The sequence below is a fragment of the Gossypium hirsutum genome, chromosome A10 (assembly GCF_007990345.1).
Source record: "Gossypium hirsutum isolate 1008001.06 chromosome A10, Gossypium_hirsutum_v2.1, whole genome shotgun sequence".
In the NCBI taxonomy this organism is placed as follows: Eukaryota; Viridiplantae; Streptophyta; class Magnoliopsida; order Malvales; family Malvaceae; genus Gossypium; species Gossypium hirsutum.
This window is the reverse complement of record NC_053433.1, coordinates 106,375,697-106,386,333: the sequence shown is the minus strand read 5'-3', so window position 1 is coordinate 106,386,333 and position 10,637 is coordinate 106,375,697.

Below are 10,637 nucleotides of genomic sequence, written 5' to 3'. Positions count from 1 at the left end.
TGGTTTGTACATCCATGAAGGAGAATAGAAAGGACAAAATAATCGTAGAGAGTAGCCACAATGTGAGGAGATTGCCTTGTTGATTGAAGACCGAGGCAGACGAATTTGCAACAAGAGTGCCATCGGATGCTTGAACGAACCTCGTCGGACCAAAGAAGGTTCCATCAAGGAACCTGATCAAATCATAACAATTAAGAATGAATCACACCTGCTGTTGCCATTGAATGAAAGTGCCTTCGTCAAGCTTCACCACCTGCAGAGGAAAGGAGGTGACGATTCGATCACCGGTGGACACAGAGCCACTTGGCTCAATAGAGTCGAAGTCAGTGGATTGTGTGGTAGCCATGCCCGAGGATCACCAACCATGATACAAACTCAATAAACCAACAAATTCTGAAGAAATTAAAAGAGAAATATCTGAAGGTATTATTCTGTACTGCTTAGCTTTCTATTCAGTACATAAACATGGTTTATATATACGTTAGAGATAGGTCTAACTGCTGTTAACAACCTTTAACAAAATACCAACTTTGTCAACTGCCTAACCACCTGACTAATCACTCACACATGTATTATTTACATACTGTAACACTCATCCACCCAAAAAGTCATGAATGTGCCACTCCTTACTCATCTCTCAACACCCCATAACTACCAACTTCGTCATCCTTATCAACTCCGACCATGTTGAACTTCGCCTACCCGTGAAGGTATGGAACCTAATGAGTGACACCGAGTAAAACCACCATGAAGCCTCCATAAATTCAAAAACAAAATGACCACCCTTGCCTACAGCATAAATCTCATTTAGGAATGAAACAACAACATATCAACTATCATCGAAAGATCTGTCAAACACAAAATCATTTCATACCAGCCATGTTGTCCAACAAGTCGCTAAAGTCGATAACAGCCAAAAACTGTTATAAACACCAGTCAAATTCACATTATTGCATAGTGAGAAAACTCAACAAAGCAATCAACCGTTTTTCACTAAATCCCCACCAATTAAAATTTTGAGCCAAACTCTATCACTAATCGCATTAAAAGAAAAGATAATCTCCTTCTTTCTATCACGCCAATAACAAATATTTCAATTTTGATCCACCCGCACACCCCGAATTATAAGAAAATCCTTATTTGGACCTTAGATGAAATTTAGATAAATTCTTTCTTGGGTATTGTTTTGCCTCTTGGTGTTTAGTTTATTATTTTCCTATTTTGTTCTTTACTACCTTCGTTAGTTAATTAATTTATTTAATTTTAGTTTTAAATTAGTCTCTCGAATTTGTCGATTAAATAATAGAAAGACGATAATTACTATTACTTGTAGTCCCCGTGGGAACGATATCTTTGCTCATCGTAGATATACTATTAATTGATAGGTGCACCTATCTTAATTAAATTTTTAGTTTAGTTAATGGATGCATCAACATTCATTTAAAAACAAGGCATAATAACAAATTTGGCACTTAACGTTTACATCTTTTGTCAATTTCACTTTTATTTTTTTAGCCAAATTTGGTCCTCAACCTTTTAAAAAATTTTGATCATAAACCTTTTAAAAAGAAAGAGTCTAATTATTTTTTAATGGAAATATTGACTAAAATATTAAATTTTTAAACATGGTAGTTTGTATGGCAATTCATGTGTACTTCATGTTAATTTTTATATTTTATTATTATTTTTTATTTTTTTAAATTTTGAGTTATTTTATTATATAATTTTTAATATTTTATAATTATTAAATTATTTATTGATGTGACATATAGACAAATTGTGCTTGTCAATATGAAACACACATGAACTAGCACACAGGTTAACACGTCAAAATCGTTAAAATTTTTAATGTTTTAAATAGCATTTTATTAAATAAAAGGGATTTGACTACTTTTTTAAAGGTTAAGGGCTAAATTTAATTAAAAAAGATATAAAAGCCAAATTGAAAAAGAAATATTAAAGACAAAATTTATTATTATGTCTAAAAACAATGGGATATTGATTTTGTTTAAGATTACTAATATCTTGATTGGTTTATGTGTTTTACATAACATTAATACAAATCCTTGAAAAATTAAACTTGATTGTCTATATAATCTTGTATTTCTTAAATATAGACTCAAAATTAACATTTTTTGTTTAAAAATTATTGTTGCTGGTGTGATTGTGTCTATATTGTGTTTTTCATATTGCATCCTCATGGCACCAAAAAGCACTTAAGTAGTTTTTATTGTTGCAAAGGAAGTACGAAATAAGATTTCTTTGTGATAAAAATGGTATGAATAAAAAAATAATTTTATTTATCCCTATTGATTAGAAAAGTTAGCTTGGATAAATTGCTATTAGTCTAATTCTAATAACTTAGTTGGCTTTATGAAAATTTTTATATTTAGGAGTTAGATTTATTCAATTAGTTTTGTAATATTAGATTTATTCAAATAGTTTTGTAATACTCTGATATTTAATTATAATCTGAGGCGAATTGATCAACCATAAAAGTAACATGTTTTTAATTCCATTCTCGACGGGTTTTTGGATGACTTATTATGCAATTTAGTGAATTTGATGCTTCTAATTCTTTAAATTCATGTTTCTATACTTAGGTGAGCATAGGGAAGCGAAAGGAGTGAAAAACAGGCCAAAATCAAACAAAAAGAGCTGTTTTTAGGATCCACACGGCCTGAGCATTTTCCACGCGGGCTGGGCACACGCCCATGTGCCAGCTCGTGTCAATATCGCTCCCTGTTTCCCAAACATGCAGAAAAACCCAATTTTTAGGCTTTCTGATCTTTTTAAAGTCTATAAATACACACTAGAAGAGGACCTAAGGGGACACGCAAAGAAGAACGAAGAAAAATCTTGAAGAATGCCATCGGATTCATTTCAGAAGCGGATCTTCTTCGGATTCATTTCAGAAGCGGATCTTCTTCAATATTGAATATCTCTATTCAATTTCTTTAGAAGTTTTATTGAGTTTTTTATATCTTGTTGTTTTCCTAACTTGGAGATGATGTTATTCCAAATTATGAACTAAATTCCCTAGATACCTACGGAATTTGAAACCTATATGAATTTTATTATTTGATTTTTGAATTACATGATAAATACTTGATTCTTGTTCTCAATTATGTATGCTTATTTTGTGTTTTAATATTTTCAGGATATTAATTCAGGCTTAATGTGCTTATTTCAGTGGAGCAAAAGTCTCTATTTAAGAGTAGATCTAACATAATTGAGTGGAGTTGCATGCAATCCTAGAAATAAGACGGCATAAATCTACCGAATTAGAGGCAAATCTAATAGGGGAATCCATAGATCGAGATAATGCAACAATAGGGGTTTTAATTAGAAAGTGATTTTAATTAATCAACCTAGAGTCAGTTGTTTTTATTTTCGAAAGAGATATTAATATAATTTAAAGATTTCTACGGATCAAGGTTCAAGGGACTAAATCATTTAATTCAGGTTCAGAATAATAAGTGAAGTCTAGGTGAATTCTTTCCTGGGTATTGCCTATCTCATTGGTTTTATTCGATTATTTTTCCTAATTCATTCTCTATTGCGTTCTTAGTAATTAGTTTAGTTAATTTTAGATTAAAAACAATTCCTTCAATTTATCAGCTAGGTAATAGAAAAATAGTAAGTACTAGTACTTTTAGTCCACGTGGATACGATATTCTCGACTCACCATAGTTATATTATTATTCGATAAGTGCGCTTGCCTTTGTCGTAATTTTAGTTAGTTTAGTGACCATCACGAATCCATGGGGGCTAGGAAGAGCCCCAGCCTCCTTAAAATGAAAAATTGTTATTTTGGCTCTTTAGAAAATTTTAAAATTTTAAATTAGTAAAGATAAAATTACACTTTGACTCCCCCTAAAATTATGAAATTTTAATTTAATTCTTTAAAAATTATAAGATATAGACTATTAAAAATTAAAATTTCATTTCAGCTCCCCTAAGAAAATTTTCTGGCTTCGCCCTGATCATAATATGCTTAATTTATAGCATTTTAACTTTTCAAAACTTGACCCTACAATTAAAATATGTTAGTTCCACCCTAAGTATCAGAGTATTTTATTTTATATATTTCGATATAAAAGATCAGCATATAAAATACATGTTAGTTACTTATCCATAATTAGAAATGTTTTTGGCTATAATTGAAGGTGTTTTGAATGGGTGTATGTAGGTGCCTTAAAAATCCCTACAAATGGAGCAACGTCCAGACTCGCCTATTATAAAACAAAACCTTCGGCAACAATCAACTAAAAGTTGCTTGCAAAATCACCAAATTCTGTAGTGTTATTTCATATAAAAATGAGTTTTTATTTTTTCACTAATGTCCAACCATGTAAAATTTTCCACTTCCCATCAAAGCTTGAAAACTGCTCTAATATTATTAATTTTTAAATAATAGCTCTAATATTGTTGTATAAATGGCCAATGTCTTCCATTACTATTAACAACAAAATATCCCTAATTTCAATTATCAAAACCATGGCTTTCTTCTCTCTTAGATAAAGGATAGTATGAAACTGTTATTTTATGTCATTTTTATCACTTTTCAATAAGAGGATAACAAATTAATTTTTTTCCTAATTTTTAATATTTTCAGTTGGATTTGAAATTTTTCATAACGAAAAAAACTGAAAATCACGATAAAAAATTTTGATTTATCATTTTTTTATTAAAAAAATAATAATAACGTGAAATTATAATTTCATACAATCTCTTCTCTTCTCCTCAATACCTTTCAAACTCACCTTCTTCTGCAAAAAATAGGAATCACGCTATTTTGATCACTTGCCATACAGTTTACCTAAAAGAAAATACTTTAATAAATTATTAACTATACAAATATAGTTTATTATTCTTCCCGCTTTCATATATAATTGGTATGGTTTCTAGGAGCGGTGCTGGTAGGAGTTCGCGACATTAAATTTTCATCTACATCTTTTAAATTTTTTAAAATTTTAAATTAATAATGGTAAAATTTTATTTTATTTCTCTTAAAAATAATAATAATTTAATTTAATTCTTTAAAAATTATAAAAATATAGACTATTAAAATAATAAAATTATATTTTTACTATCGTAAAAATTACAATTTAATTTAGGCTTCCTAAAATATTTTTTGACTTCGCCTCTGATGGTTTCCACCCACACTTCGCATTAAGTTAATTATTTATTTCTTAAGTAAATTATAGCATAAAAATTTAAAGGTTACAATTTGCTTAAATTTTTTGTACTCTTTGTATATTTAAAATTTAATATTCATACTTTTATTATCAGGAATTTAGTTTCTCTACTTTTTAAATTTTAAATTTTAAATCTATTTATTAATACTGCTAGAATTTTTTTGTTGTTGGTATGTCATTTTAAAAATAAAATAAAATAAACTCAATACCCATATAATTAAAAAAACTAACAACGAACATAGGTTTAATAAAGAATTTAACGTTGCTAACAATTCTTAAACATTCACATCATTATTTTAATTAGAATAAAGTATTTAGACTAACTAATGCCATTATAAAAGTTGAAGTATTAAATTATGTTAAAATTAAAATGTATAGATTAAATCTTAACATTTAACGAAACATAAGGATCAAATTAAAATTTAACCATTTTTATAACATATAAAGTAAAGAGATTGGAATTAAAATTTACTCATAATATTCTAAAGAAAAAAATTGGCAGGTGTTCATTAGGCCTTTTTATATATATAAATGTATAAATAATGAGGATTTGTATTAGACTCACTGTCTTTAGTGTAATAATAAGTTGATATCTAGTTAAAACACTTAAAACTAATTATAAAAAATCCATAAAAATAAATTCAGATAATTTTTTTTGACACAGAGACATCACGTAATTTAAAAGCACAAATTAATATACACTGAAAATTCATTAAATATAAAAATCCTAATTAATAATTATTTGAAGGAAAAACCTAAGAAATAACTATTCGTATACAATATAATAGAAAAAAGTATTTGTCAGAGTGATTGGAACAGCTCTGACATTGTTGTATAAATAGGCAATGTCTTTATTCACAATTAACAACCAAAAATCCATGGCTTCTTTCTTAATACCATTCAAACTCTTCTTCTTCTTCCTCTTCTTTGCATCTTCCCATGCTTTCTCTTCTAAAACCATACCCTCCAGGGAAGCTGAAGCTCTTCTAGAATGGAAAGCTAGCCTCCCAGCGACACCCAAACTTTGCTATCTTCTTTGTGGGGCGGAAGCAACCATTGCAATTGGACTGGAATCACTTGCAACAATGCTGGAAGCTTCACCAATATGACCCTGAGAGAATATGAATTGAAATTGAGCGGTACACTTCACAATCTCAACTTCTTTTACTTCCCCAACTTGATTTGGCTTCAGCTTCAAAACAACTCATTGTATGGGTTTATTCCTTCACACATCGGGAACCTTTCCAACCTCAAATTCCTTGACTTGTCATACAATAATTTCTCTGGGAATATCCCTTTAGAAATTGGCTTACTGAAAAGACTTTCTACGATCTCCTTAGGTTACAATTCAATCAGTTGTTCCTTTCCACGAGAAATTTTGAACCTTACCAAGCTTGACTACCTGGACTTGGTACAAAATAATTTCTTTGGAAGTATTCCTTCTGATATAGGAAGGCTGAGTTCACTTTCTAAGCTTTTTCTTTACCAAAACCATCTCACTGGTACAATACCTAAAGAGATAGGAATGATTAGATCACTTTTGGTGCTTGATCTTTCAAACCATTTATGGTCCTATCCCAAAATGTATCGGAAACTAAAGTAATATCAACTATCTCTATCTGTGGAGTAATAATCTCTCTGGTTCTATCCCCAGTGAGATAGGAATGCTCAAATCTCTTTTCGACTTGCAGTTGTGGAACAATAATATCACTGGTGTAATCCCTTATTCCATAGGAAACTTGACTAACTTGGAAAATCTTGTGCTTCATTTTAATCGGCTTTTTGGTTCAATCCCAACTTACATGTGTTAGAGTAACATTTAAAGGTGGTCAGTCTGTTACGTCTGTTAATAGCAATTAATATGTTAGTTAATATCTGAAAGTGTTAGTCTCAACTGTATAAAGATATGCGCACTAGTCATATTGAAGCAATATTCAATAAAAACAGTTTTATTGAAATATCCATCTTTGTATAGCTTATCATGGTATCAGATGTCTAATATTTCCTGGTGTTTGTCTTGATAGTTTTCTCTCTGTTCATGGCATTTTCGAGTCCCTTTGCTATTCATTCGGTTGCACCAGATATGGCTTCCACTGTCACTGATGGTTTCGACACTCGGTTCTTTTCCACTAAGAAGATTAGTATGCTTCTTGATGATGATAATTATCTTCTATGACGATAACAAGTGCTACTTGCGATCAAGACTTATAAACTTCAGTGCTTTTTAGACTCCCACACTGTTCCTCCTTCTCAAATGCTTCTAGATAATGATGGGGTCCCTCAAGAAAGTCTTGAGTCCACTCGTTTTGAGCTGCATGATAGTACGCTTGCATCATGGCTCTTGTCTCTGTAAGTCCCACTGTTCTTCCCTATCTCATTGGCCTAGACATGAGCGTTCAAATTTGGAATGCAATTGCTACTCTTTATGGTAGCAAAACCACTTCTCGTTTAATGTTTTTTTGAAGAGCTTTACATTCACAGCGCAAGGACGATCTTTCAATGAAAGAATTCTTAATGAAGGTCAAAGGTTTCTGTGACAATCTTGCTAGTTGTGGTAAGGTTATTAATGAGCGTGAGCATGTCACTGCGATTCTTAATGGGTTACCACTCGAATATGACTCTATTATCACCATAATCATAGTGAGTCATAACAGTCATGACTATGGTGATTGATGCCGAGGCTCGACATCAGGCTACTCTCTTTGAGACTCCTAGCTCGGCCAACGTGGTTTCCCATCAGCCTACAACCTCATCTACCAACAATAATTCACCTCCGGTCTATTGTCCCACTACAGCTACTCGAGGTCGTGGTCGTGATCGGTCATCTAGAGCACGTATTCAGTGTCAGTTGTGTGGAAAAATAGGGCATTTGGTTGATCGTTGGTATCATCGGTTTGATATAACTTACAAAAGCACTCGCTATCGATCCCTCCTTCTTCACAGGAAAATGTATGCATGTTTAGGCAAAGGGCTCCCATTTCACCTTGGATGTCATCACTTATGACCGTTCTACCATCTACTGCTCCTCAACTATAGCCTGGATGGTTCATTCCACCGACTTCAGCACCTACATTGTCTTCTCCTTTTGTTGCCGATTCCTCACAACCTAGTCCCACTCCGAACCCTTCTAGCTCTCTGTCGCAAGCTTATATTGCAACTCCTGAGACTGTTGGTGACAATGCTTGGTACCCCAACTCAGGAGCAACACATCATCTCACTTATTCAGCCATTGTTATTGGTGAAAGTTCTCCTTACAATGGCCCAGGTAAAGTTTATATTGGTAATGGCACTGCTCTCTCTATACACTCTACTGGTCAGTCTTCTTTGCTCACTAGAACACGCCCTCTATATATACGTTCTTTGTTACATGTACTTGGTATAATAAAAAATCTGCTACCAATGTCTCAATTTACAAAAGATAATCAGGTGATGTTCGAGTTTCTTCCTACACCGTGTCAAATGCGTGACTTGCACCACAGAAAGGTTCTTTTTCGGGGATCGGTGCATCATGGTTTATACAAGCTTAAAAAACAACTTCCAGACTAGCTCCTCCTCAAACTCGGCTCGTTGTCTTACAGCAAGTGCTTCTATGCCTTTAAGTGTCTGGCAATCTAGGCTAGGGCATCCTTGTAAAAATATTCTTACCAAGGCTTTACTTTATTGTAACATATCTTTTGGTGCAAATAAATAATCATTCGATTGTGTTGCTTTCCATCGAGGTAAAAAACGAAACCTTTCATTTTGCAATTCTATTTCTGAGTATTTCATACCACTACAATTGGTAGTAGCTGATGTTTGGGGCCCAGCACCGATATCTTCAAATGGATTTCGGTATTATGTAGCCTTCACTGATGCATGCACAAGGTATACATAGGTTTATTTCATGAGACAAAAATCAAAAGTATCAACCATCTTTCCATAGTTTCATAGACTGGCTGAGAGACTACTTGGCTTCAAACTTAAAGCACTACAAACAGATGTAGGGGGTGAGTTTCAAGCGTTAAAATTGTATCTCTCTCAACAAGGGATTCTACAAAGATTTGCTTGTCCATATACCTCTGCACAGAATGGTCTTGTTGAACGCAAGCATAGATAAATAGTTGGAGTTGGTCTGTCCATGTTGGCTCATGCTCCATGCCCTTCAGCTATTGGAATGATGCCTTCACCAGTGCCACATACCTCGTCAATCGATTACCTTCTTCCTCTTTAAGTAATATCTCACCCTATGAAAAACTATTTCACACTAAACCATGTTATCTCTCCCTTCGGGTTTTTGGTTGCCTGTGCTTTCCAAACCTGAGATCATACAACAGTCACAAACTCTAGTTTCGCTCCACCCCTTGTACATTTTTAGGATACTCACCTTTACACAAAGGGTATGGATGCCTGGACTCTAATGGAAAAATCTATGTATCCCACTACGAGACATTTCATGAAGCCAACTTTCCTTTTAAAAGTTTGGGTCCTCCAGCTTCTACAAAGTCAAACACCTTTCTAAAGTCCAGCTCTAAACTTCTTGTCTTATCCTTAGCTACCAAACTGTGTACATCTTCAACATCTGTCCCTACAATAAATTCACCAGAAAACTCTACACCTATAGCATCTCTCCCAAGATCATCTGACCCAATACTTGCTACCTCTAGCACTTCTATGTCCAGCTCACCCAATCCTAACATGTCCAATCTGTCCCTTCACCTACCCTCTTTTCCCATTAACTCTCATCTAATGGTCACCCGCAGTAAAGTATGCATGTTTAAACCAAGAGTCTTTATGAGCTCAACCTCATCGATCTTCCTTGAGACTCCTACTGATATCCATGAAGTCATGCAGCATGATTCTTGGAAAACTGCAGTCCAAAAGGAGCTACAGGCTCTTCTTTCCAATAACACATGGCGTCTTTGTCCCCTTCCCAGCAAACGCAAGGCTATCAAATGCAAATGGCTTTTTAATGTAAAGAAGAAGGCTGATGGGACTGTGGATAGGTATAAAGCTCGGCTGGTTGCTAAGGGGTTTTCTCAGCATGCGGGTTTGGATTTCAGAGACACCTTCAATCTGGTTGTTCGAACAGTAACCATTAGGACAGTTCTTGCTATAGCAATCATACAAGGGTGGCCATTGAGGCAAATTGATGTCAATAATGCCTTTTTTAATGGCGAATTGACTGAGGATATCTACATGGAGCAGCCACCTGGATTTGAAATGGTAAGTCACGCTGGATAGAAACTTGTTTGTAAGTTGAATAAAGCCTTATATGGTCTTAGACAAGCACCACGTACATGGTTTCACATACTCCAGCAGTTCCTTGTTGACTAACTTGGTTTTCATACTTCGAAAATGGATCCCTCTTTGTTTTTTCGAGCATCATCCAGTAGTTGCTTGTTGCTTATGGTGTATGTGGATGACATAGTGATCACTGGTAGTTCGAATACTAACATA